At 37.0% G+C, this 12085-nt stretch overlaps 1 long non-coding RNA gene across 1 annotated transcript; it reads left to right on the top strand.

Annotated features, from left to right (window-relative positions):
• Window positions 1-470: 470 nt before the first annotated feature.
• On the top strand, window positions 471-10896 carry LOC114044056. The gene is made up of 3 exons (XR_003569170.1): window positions 471-915; window positions 1022-1064; window positions 10735-10896. It is a non-coding gene; the product is annotated as an uncharacterized LOC114044056 (long non-coding RNA).
• Window positions 10897-12085: the final 1189 nt, after the last annotated feature.

Below are 12085 nucleotides of genomic sequence, written 5' to 3'. Positions count from 1 at the left end.
CACCCTGGGTGGGTGACTTGGACACTATCAACCTTTGCAACTTATAGGTTGTCAACTTCAGATGGTCTCATTCTACCTGTGTCAGAGAGAGGTTTTCTAAAGAGGGCATCTTTTCCTGTAGTTCCCAAGAAGTCATTTTCTTCACTGCTGTGCCAGCTGATGGTGACAACACACTTTCTCTCTCATCATATTCCACAGCTGCAAAGGTCAAACCCATACTACAGCCTGCCAGCAGGAAGGCTTTCTAAGGCACATGTAGTTCCATCAGCAAGACTGTGCAGTCCCTTACTCACTGTTAACAGGTCACTGAAAATTTCTTAATTAAAACACACCAGGTTTATCAACAGCCCCGGGCCCAGTTCAGGCTGCTGGAGAGAGTTCAACTCTAAGTTTTCTATTTATTTACAGTCAGAGATTTTCCTGTTGTTTTTCATTTAGTGGGCAAGGTTTAGATTCACAGCTATCTTAGACAGAGTCTCACCTGGTTATGAAGAAAATTGAAACCTATTTGTCACAGTTTGGATGGTAATAGGATAGATGTTGGGGAGTCAGAATGTAAGGGGTTTACTCTCAGGTGAAGCATAATAGAAGTGGGGAGCAGAGAAGTAGGAGGGACAAATAAAGCATTTTCATGTGCCGAGCACTTCTAAGCCTTGGGGCTACAAATACAGTAAAATACAGTAAAAAAAATACAGTCTTTACTTTTAAGAAACATATTCCAACAGAAAGGGGAGCTGGAAAGGCAGTGTGTACCTGTGTGGGGGGAAAGTTTGCTGGTGAGGAGGTGGAGCAATCCAAGGAGTGCATTGAGTTCAGAGTTAAGTGAGAATGGCTAGGACCCCTCATGACATGGTAATCCAGGTCAGGGACTCGCCAATCAGGAGAGCAAGCTTCCGACAGCACAGGCATCTCCAGGTAAGCCAGATTGCTGGTAAGGAAGGGGAACGGTCTGGAGAATAAGTTGAGCTGGGAATGAGTTAACTTTGGTGAGACTCAATCCTTCCTCAATTCTCTCTTACAGGAAATGCATTTCAAAACAACAACAACAAGAAGAAAGTAAAAAGGTAAGGAATTCTAATTCTGTCTCAGCCTCTAATGTAATCTATTCACAAATCCTGGAAAATTACCTGAGGCAGACAAAGGTCATATACCTTACGTCAGGGTTGGGATTCAAATCCAGATCTTCTTGGATCCATTGTGCAACACTCAATCTTCATGCTACATTTTGGTTCCAACCTGTGATTTCAGTAGTGTGAGGAATTCCCAGTGAGGAATTCTCCATCAATCTAGATCAACAGTGTCTTCAGTTATAGTCTTGAGACCATGCATACAGTTTTAAGAGAATTGCCAATGGTCATAGTATTGTTGCGGTTTCATGTATGTTGTGGTGGGATCATCTCAAAGAATTCAGAGTCAGATCACCTCTAATCCAAATATAGACATTTATTGAGATTGACACCTCTCATGAAGCAGGCTGAGCTCCAAGAGGAACCAGCAACTTAATAAGACAAGACAAGCAATTTTATAGTGTAATGAGCTGATTATACAACAGAAATTATGGATATTAAAAAGGCATGAGGAGTTTTTTAAGAGATTAGGTAATAGGGGAGGGGTCCCTTCTATGGTTCAGTGCTCAAACATCCTGGTCATGCTGCCTTCTGATTGGCTAGTTATTGTTGTCCTGTCTGGTCAAGATGTATAGTTAGGTATTGTGGTCCTGTCTTGGGCTAACATGGATGATGTGATTGTGGTTGAATGCAAGGACACATCAAATATGTGAATTGGTTCTGGCGGCAATGGCTAGCTAGGGGCAGTGGCGTATTGAGTCTGGGGGTCTGTAGTGTGGTTAAAGCTAGATTGTGTGTTTAAATCATGACATGCCTGCTGTTCAATGGGGCCAATAAGGAAGTTAGAATATTGAGGGTCGGGCAGCTTTATTAGGATTCCATCATCCCCCCCCCCAAAGAGCTGGGGCCCAAATTCATTTGGGAAGAGGGATGAAGATTTTGGCTTCTCCAGCTTCTTCAGACTGAAAAGGGCATAGAGCTGTCCCTGTTTTCATGGCTTCTGGGGAGAAGGTTGCCTAGAACCGAGCATAGGCCTTATCCAGGGGATGATAGGTTGGTATGGACTGGTATCCACTATTTGCTACCAACTATAAGTGAATGGCCTGTGGTCTGGAAGACGCAAATCTGACAGGCAAGTTTAATATGCAGGGCCCCAGAATTAAGGAGAAAGAAACCAAGAGCCCCATGATGTTATTATGTACTTTAGATATACAGGATTATCTGATTTTGTTGCTTTCCCAAAAGTTTTCACTCTGATTCCAACTCCTTTACAAGGATTAGATGCTATTGAGGAAATATAAGTAACAACATTTTTGCAGGTAGAAGCTTTCCACTCCTAAGTTCAATAGTTATACAAATAAAATTGCTTATAAGAGGTTAACTTTACTTCAATCATAATAAAAGACTTGGGAGGACACTTTAAGTAATTAATTAATAGGCATATGACTAGGCCTAATACTGATTTATTAAGTTGTTTGAGATATAGAAAGGAATATAATTTTAGGCTGAATTGCTCAGATCTTAAACACACATTTTATTATAATAGTTCAGATGTATCCCAGCCTTAGTCTATGGCAGGGGTAGAGAATCTGCAACCTCGAGGCCACATGTGGCCCTCTAGGTCCACAAGTGCAGCCCTTTGACTAAATCCAAACTTCACAGAATAAATCCCCTTAATAAAAGAATTTGTTCTGTAAACCTTGGATTCAGTCAAAAGACTGCACCCAAGGACCTAGAAGGCTTCGAAGCCGCAGGTTCGCTACCCATGGATGGGATAATGATTCAACATCGTATTTGTATATTTGTTTCACAAACTTCTTATCCCTTTGTATAATTATTCCCATATCATTCAAAAAGAATGTTCTATTCCAGGGATTTAATCTTTCACTTGACTATGCAGGCAGGCAGATGACATGCAGGAGTACTAATTTACCCAGGTGTTTGGGATATAGAATGACTACATATTCAGATTGAAAACAGCAAGATCATTTGACAAAAACTGCTGGGAAAACTGGAAAAGAGTATGGCAGAAACTAGGCATAGACCAAAATCATATACCCTACACCAAAACAAAGTCAAAATGGGTTCATGATTTAGATATAAAGGCTGATACTATAAGCAAACTGGGAGAGCAAGGAATAGTTTACCCATCAGATTTATGGAGAACAGAAGAATTTATGACCAAACAAGAGATAGAGAGGATTATGAAATGCAAAATGGATAATTTTGATTACATTAAGTTAAAAAGTGTGTGCACAAACAAAGCTAATGCAACCAATATTAGGAAGGAAGCAGAAAACTGGGAAAGAATTTTTACTACCAATATCTCTGATAAGGATCTCATTTCTAAAATATATAGAAAACTAAGTCAAATTTGTAAGAACACAAGTCATTCCCCAATTGATAAATGGTCAAAGGATATGAACAGGCAGTTTTTAGATGAATAAATTAAAGCTCTCTATAGTCATATGAAAAAATACTCTAAATCACTATTGATTAGAGAAATGCAAATCAAAACAACTCTGAGGTACCACATCGCACCTAGCAGATTGACCAACATGACAAAACAGGAAAATGATAAATGTTGGAGAAGATGTTGGAAAAATGGAACATTAATGCATTGTTGGAGGAGTTGTGAAATGATCTAACCATTTTGGAAAACAATTTGGAACTATGCCCAAAGGGGTATAAAAATGTGCCTACCTTTGACCCAGCAGTAGCACTTCTAGGGCTGTATCCCAAAGAGATCATATAAATAGGAAAAGGACACACATGTGCAAAAATATTTATAGCAGCTCTTTCTGTGGTGGCAAAGAACTGGAAATTGAGGATTTCCCCATCAATTGGGGAATGGCTGAACAAGTTGCGGTATATGAATGTAATGGAATACTATTGCACTATAAGAAAGGATGAGCAAGCACACTTCAGAAAAACCTGGAAAGACTTATATGGACTGATGCTGAGTGAAGTGAGCAAAACTAGGAGAACATTGTACACAGTAGCAGCCATGTTGTATGATGACTAACTTTGATAGTCTTAGCTCTTCTCAGCAATGCAAGGATCTGAGATATTTCCGAAAGTCTCATGATGGAAAATGCCATCCACATCCAAAGAAAGAACTATGGAGTTTGAATGCAGATTGAAGCACACTATTTTCTCTTTTTTTTCTTCTGTTTTGTTTTGTTTCCTCTTTCTTGTGGTTCCTCCCATTAGTTCTAATTCTTCTTTACCACATGACTAATGTGAAAACATGTTTAATATCAATGTATATGTAGAGCCTATATCAGATTGCATGTCATATTGGGGAAAGAGGTAGAGAGGGAGAGGCAGAAAAACTTAAAACTCAAAAGCTTATGGAAGTGATTGTTTGAAAATTTAAAATAAATTAATACATATATATATATATATATATATATGCAAGATCTCACATATACTTACATTGTGCTCATATCTTTTACTGACCACTTGCTCTGGTTATAGAAATTTGCTATAAAAGGAAAAAAGAAGAAATATTATTATACCTAATATGACAGGATAAAACATCCTTAGCTCTGTTTGAATTTAGATAAGAGTTATGGTTATCAATTCCACCTCACAGTCAGAATCAGGAATAGCCAGGTGGGAAAACATTCCTTTTTTAAAGGAACACAAGGGGGAAACTGAGTCAAGAGGATCTCACCTTGAGCTGATGCCAAGATTGTCCTCTCAGCTTTTCCCAGAAGCAAACTTCTACCTGTAACAGGATTCAAACCCAAGTTTTTCTGACTTCAGAGACAACTCCTCCACAGCTATGCTGTGCTGCCTTCTGTATACAGTGCTAAAAATAAACATTAGACTTCCTCTAGAACAGCAGTCATCAAACTTTGTGATCTCAGGACCCCTTTATACTTTTAAAAACTATTAACACACCGCCACCACCCCATGCCAAGAGTTCTTGTTTATGTGGATTATACCTATTAATAATTACTATAGTAGAAATTAAAACATGCATGTATTATTATGAAAGTTTTTGCAGACTCCCTGAAAGGGTCTTAGGGCCCCTTAGGCATCCTTGGACCACACTTAGACTACACTTGGACTATTGCTCTAGAAAATAGCAGAAAAAAGCATATTTTCCAAAGCACCTCGTTATTTCAGAGTTAGAATCTAGGGAAAAAAAAGGGCAGATTTAACATAATTAATGAATGACTGAAAAAGACTTTGAAAATAGTATCATTAAAGGAGCTATTTAAATAAAAAGCATTATCAGATTACATTTTCATAGCCAAGCAAGATGAAAAGGATAATAATGAGAAATGATACTGCAGTTAACCAGGGAAGACAGGGAGGATGATTCCTTTTCAATAGTACTTTTTGTCAACAAAGCACTTTCAGATGATTGCCTGAAAGGCAATGTGAACTCTATTCTCCTTTCTCTAGGTTCCCCCCCCATGTATAAAAGCTCCCACTGACTGCAAAGGGCACAAGTTCATGGGTTGGAGAAGGCATCATGTGATTTCTCTCTAAACTTTTCAGACATTCTTTCCTCTGATTATCAGTTAATCTTCAATTCATGTGTCGTCACCTGGGACAGGACACTAGAAATCTTATAGATAATGCTTAGTAGTGTTCTCTATATCAATGGTATCTAGACTAGAAACCACAATCCTCTAGGGATCCATGGCATGACCCTAAGGGGTATGTTAACAACCAATCAGAGGGTATGAATAGATTTAAACTGAGACCATTCTATTGAGTTGAAATCAAAGAAACCTGACTTCTGAGTTCTATTTTGACATTTTATCCATCCAAATACAGAGAAATGTGACTCCTGCTGAAAAATTTTTATGGTCATTGACCGTAATGACTTATTACTAAATTATTATATTGTATATCTTTCCATAAAATGTATCTAAAAAAAGAAATGTATCTGTTATATAGCACTGATCAAATAAAATAAATAATTCATTGCTAATAATTATTATTCACAAGTCTTTCCTACACCCAAGAATACAATAATAAAGCATATTCAATCATGTTGCTCATACAAAAATATTATTAATATCTTAATTAGGACAAAATGTTTTGTGTCCTTGACAAATAAAATTTTGAAATATTTCAATTTTTAACTCATCCTTTAAAATTTTCAATTTCTGTTTTATAATGTATGTCATATATGAGTATGGTAGTATGTATAACAATTCAAAAATAAATATACACATATTGGATACACTTAATTTTTTTCTGATGAGATGCAAAGTGAAAACAGTTTGGAGTCCACTGCTATAGATCATCACATTCTAAATATAAACACAGAATCTTAGAATTTAAAAAAAATTGGAATTTAAAGAAAACACAAACTGCCTATCCAACGCATGAGGTCCTCCTCTATCCCAATAGCCTTGACTAGAATTCCTCCAGTCTCAAATCAAGTGAACTAGCATTTATTAAGCGCTTACTGAATGCCAAGCTTTTTGCTCAGTTGGGAATATAAATACAAGCAGAAAGACATATAGTCTCTGTCCTCAAGAAGCTGACCTGCTAATGACGAAACACAACACATAAAAGGAAAGAGGAGCATATCCCTCAGAAGGTATGCTAGAGATGCTGAAGGACTGAGGTTACTTCCAGTGTGAGAACTCCAGGAGAAAAGTGAACTTCCAGGATGAAAAGTAAACTTTCATGGTAAAGAAAGTCCAGAGTCAAGACTGTAGCTGAGGGGTCCAGTCAGACTGAGGACCTCAATTCAGAAACAGTCACTATAATTTGTCACTGAGCAGCTGTAGGCCTAAGTTTTCTCATATATAAAATGAAGTGGCTGGATGAGATGGCCTCTGAGGCCCCTTAAGCTATAAATCTGTGTTCTTTTTATTAGCAGTCAAGCCTATAGCTGGTCAGGTCTACTCATTATAAAGTTCTTCTTCATTTGGAAATCTACCTCCTTCCAATCAGCGGTCTCAGGTCTACCTTGGAAGGTCACACAGAATATGTTTAATTCATGTTTTACAAGAATTCAAATGCAAAAATTCATTCAAATACTTAAAAGCATATTATGTGCTACTCTTAAATCTTCTCTTCTCTAGGATAAACATGCTTAGTTTCAACCAATCCCCACATAAAATGGTTTCAAAAGCCCTCATCATTCTGGCCATTCTTTTCTGGGTGTGTTCCAGACTGTTAAAAATGAGGTTACCAGGAGTGAACATGATAATAGTCCTGAAATGGTCAAATAAATACAATACATATTGAGACTATCAATCAATCAATAAATAAGCATTTTTAAGCACCTACTATGTGCCAGGCACTGTGCTATCACCTTCCTTGATTTAGGGTATAATACTTCGGACATTTGGAGGGAATGGGTCTAACCAAAAGAAATTGTTATTACCTGTTAAACTCATGACCCATGAAAAATCCTGTCTTATTTATAGGAATTATTTAGGCAGTATTGTCTCTTCTGTTCTTTACTTATGTGATTGATAGTGTTTTGTTTTGTTTTGTTCTATTCCACCAATTTGTTGAGACCCATTCATTTATCCTGATTCAATCTTACCTTTTTTTTTCATTGTATAATGGGTTGCCACAGCTAAAGAATGCACCAAACCTACTGGTGACAAGCTCTCTCAACACATAGCAGTATTAGTCACCCAATAGCAGACTCATTTTGTTTCTGGGATTGTACCCAAATCTTTTACAGCATAACTGAAACTCTCAGAGCTTATGTTCTGCTAACCTAGCCTTCAAAGAACCTAGGAACACCTCTATATGGTGTGAGTATTTAAAATATTTCATCTTGTTAGTGTAGGCCCATCTTCTTTCATTCCATTTCTGCTACCAAATGTTCTTGCTCTCCCTATCAGCTTCAGGTTATTTGCAAATAAAATTAGCACATATGCTATGCCTTCATCTAAATTACCAATAAAAATATTGAAGATAACAGGACAGAGGACAGAATCTTGCTCTATTCCAATAGACAGTGACACCCTCCTAGATGACACTGATCCACTAATCATTGTTCTTTGGTTATTGATACTGAAGTGCAGCATGGGGGTGCAGTGGACAGAGTGCCAGGCCTGGAGTCAGGAAGATTCATCTTGGTGAATTCAAATCCAGCCTCAGACACTTACTAGTTATGTGACCCTGGGCAAGTCACTTAACCGTGTTTGCCTCTTTTGTAAAATGAGTTGGAGAAGGAAATGGCAAAACCATTCCAGTATCTTTGCCAAGAAAACTCCAAATGGGGTCACAAAGAGTCACACATGACTGAAATGATCAAACAACATTGATATTGATGTATCAGTAAAAATAGCAATCAGTTAAAGGAACACAAACAAAAGGCACAGACCCAAATGGACACTTCCTAATGAAATCCTGAGTAATGAATGGGTCAAAGACCAACTCATGGAAACAATTAGCAATTATGTGAGATGAAATGATGATGATGAAACAACCTACTAAAATATCTGGGATGCAGCTAACATAGTCTCCAGAGGGGAAAATCATATCTCCACAAATGTACATTAACAAAATACAAAAAGATGGGATTTATGAAGTGAATATGCACTTTTAAAAATTAGAAAGCCAAGAAACAAACACATGTGAATGAACAAACCTAAAATAAACACAAAAGAAGAAATATTCAAGTATCTATGAGTCAATTTAAATATAATTCATCCAAACTACTTTATTCCATCTTGTAAATCCCAGCTAGTAAGAATAATGAATCCTGTGAGGTTGTCACATATATTTGAATTCATACTATTAGAAGTTATAATTATGTAAAATATGGTAATTTGTTCCAGCCCAATGGTAATACACAGTACAAATTCTACTAATGCCAATTCTTCATAGGATTCATTATTGGCACTATTGGGGACTTAGCTGTAGGGAGTAAAAGGAACCAGAGAGATCACATGTAACCCAATCACTTCATTTTACAGAAAAGAAACTGAATCCCAGTAAAAAGAAATCACTTAGCCAGTTGCACATGTAACTACATAATAGACATTGTTTCTCTGTTAACTTTAATATTCTCTATAAGAATTCTAGAATGATGCTTATAATTACAAGTGTTTGTAGAGAATATATTTCTTTTCCAATATGCTTAGCATCGGAACTCTCTATTATATAGAAAAATGACTTGTAAAAAGATAACCAATCTTCCTTCTTGGCACCTTTTGTTGTTGGGACCCAGGGCTTTTAAAAAAATGTAAATTTGTTAAGCCTGTCAGTAACTGACAAAAATGAATGATTCTAAATAAGATTTTTCTATAATTGTCTGTAATTCTAAAGAGTGTATGTGTCTCTCCTGTGCATATCAACTATACATACAAATACCTCTATCAGAGCTCACATGTCATACAATTTTGTGCCAGGCAAGCACCTTTTGCCTCAGACAGTCTAGCCTCATATTAATTCAACACTAAGGAAACAATTATTTGGGTGCCTACTTGGCAAAAGGTACTATCCTGGGTGTTATGGGTAGACCATTCTAACAGATTAGATATCACCTAGGAAGCCATGCTAAATTGAACTAAATGAAACTGAACTGAATGGAAGTGAATTTAACTGAATGCAGAATGTACAAATGCAATTAAAAAGTATTATGGGGGATTTTTCCCCATAGCTCATGGTAATAATAGAGGGAGTATTTAACTTCCCTAATTCATTCTCCTACCCTGGATGTGATAGGAAAGGAGCCCCAAGTTGTTTGAATAAACCTCTCCTATTTGACTTCAAAGAATCTATGGGGTTTGAAGGATGATTGGCAAGAAATTAGGGTGTTTTATTAAGCTTGTAGATCTGTGAAAAGTGCTAATCTGGACAAGAAGTATTCTGTCTGAGAGCTGGGGAAAAGAGACATTAGACTATGAAGTTACCCTGTCCCAATTACATTTCAATTATGGAAACTCACTTTGAGATTAGAAATGTAAGATGTTGTCTTGGGCAAACTCTTCTTAAATGATAGAGACTGGCAGAAACTGTAATGGCAGAAAGAAGCATTAAAGTTGGGGCACCCTACGGTGGCATATCAGTTAAATTGAAATGCTACCACAACAAAAAATCTAGAATACTCTCTTTGGCCATACTCAAATGATCCCACAACAATAGACTTTTCATCTTCAAAAAGGGAAGCCCCTGCTGGAAATCATGGAGAATTGCAGGCATAGTGACAAAAACTGCAAAAATTGACACCTCCAGCTGGGAGCTGACAATAGCTACAAAAAGAGTGATGATGATGATGATGATGATGATGATGATGATGATGATGATGGCAATGATGACAACAATAATGACAACAATGCCAACTAGTATTTAGACATGACAAGGTGCTGATTAGTGCAAGTAATGAATCCCCTGAAGTGGTTATACATATTGAAATGTGCACTATTTGAAGTTATAATGAAGTAAAATACAGTAATTAGTTCTGACCCAATGGAAATATGCAGTATAAAATCAAATAATGTAACTACTTCAAAGGATTCATTATTTGTACTAATCAAGTAGCTGTACTAGCTACTACTACTAGCTGTACTACTAGCTGTAGTGCTTTAAGGTTTGCAAAGTGATTTACAAATATTATCTTCACAACAATTCTAGGGGATGGTACAATTATTATCTGCATTTTGTGGATAAGGAAAATAAGACTGAAAGAGCTTGCCCTAGTAAAGTCTTCCTTTAAATTCAGGTCTTCCTGATTCCAAGCCCAGCATTTTATCCACTACACTGCCACCTGAAGGAACCTGGAAGATCTGTAGCATATGCCACTGAGGAGGCTGAGAAACCTGCTGAGAAACATATCTAGTGTATGACTATAAATAATTGAAGTTGAACAGGTGCCTGGGAAACAGTCACTCATTAACAGGTATTGATGTTTTCCATGAACTTTGTTTTGAGTTATATCCATTACCTATAAGTAACCTTTTCCTTCTTTGGGCTTATAAATAAGGGGAGTTAGCGACAGTGCATTGTATTATAGAGTGAAGTTTCAAGATTGTGTAGGTGTTTGCAATAAAGCACAGAGGTGAGAAATTTCCCTAAATGTTTCTGAGCCATTCATGACCTGTGAAAAGACAATTTTGTACACATGAGTTAAGGACCATATTCATTTCAAAAAAAGAGTGGATAGCTGCCTGAGTAGTAGAGGAAATATATTGTAGTAGAAGAAATCTGGACCTGGAATTAGAAGACCAACTCTTACTGCTGGATCAAGTCATTTATACTCCTTGAGTTTTCATTTCTTCTTTTATAGAAAGGGAATAATACTTGCACTACCTATTTCACAGTCATGAGAAAACTACTTTACTTGGTAAATTTTAAATCAGTATATAAATGTAAGTTATTATTATCATTATTATTATTTGAGAGGGCCACAATCCCTACCAACCCCCCAGATCTCCCAAAACATTCACTACTAATGCACTCATTACTATGGGTTAAGCATTCTCTCTAGGCAGCTGCTATTCAAATTCAATTATGTTATATAAGTGTCAAGGCAGTGGATAAAGAACTATGCAGAAATCTGGAAAGCCTGGCTTTAAGACATACCTCTTGCTACTTCCCAGATGTGTGACCTTGGATAAATCACATAACCTCTATAGACCTCAGTTTTTTCATCTATAAAATTAGGGTGTTGAAATCAGTTCAACTAGATATCTAAGGTCCCTTCTAGCTCCAAATCTCATGAGTGTTTGATTCTCTTGTTCCACACTTTTGTCCAGGGTGGGGCTTGCCACTCTGTACCTCTCAGCTGTACAGGAGTGTGGGCAGAGGGATAAGCCACTGTGTTATATAGGAGAGCAGACTGAAAAGGAGGAGAAGAACTATGTTTCCGCAGTATACCTTTCAGGTCTATGGGACAACAGCAACCTACCAGAAAACATTTATTAAGTCATTACTCATCTGGCACTGTAGTAGGCACTGGGGGTACAAAGGTGAAACTATGCTCCTAGAACTTACATCTAGTGGGAGAAAACGTCATGTAAATATGAAGGTATATGTAAAATAGATACAAAATAGACACAAGATAATTTGAACAG

The sequence above is a fragment of the Vombatus ursinus genome, unplaced genomic scaffold (genome assembly GCF_900497805.2).
Source record: "Vombatus ursinus unplaced genomic scaffold, bare-nosed wombat genome assembly UNPS02014772.1, whole genome shotgun sequence".
Lineage (NCBI taxonomy): Eukaryota > Metazoa > Chordata > Mammalia > Diprotodontia > Vombatidae > Vombatus > Vombatus ursinus.
Note: the sequence above shows the minus strand (reverse complement) of the source record. Positions and strands in the feature narration are given on the sequence as shown.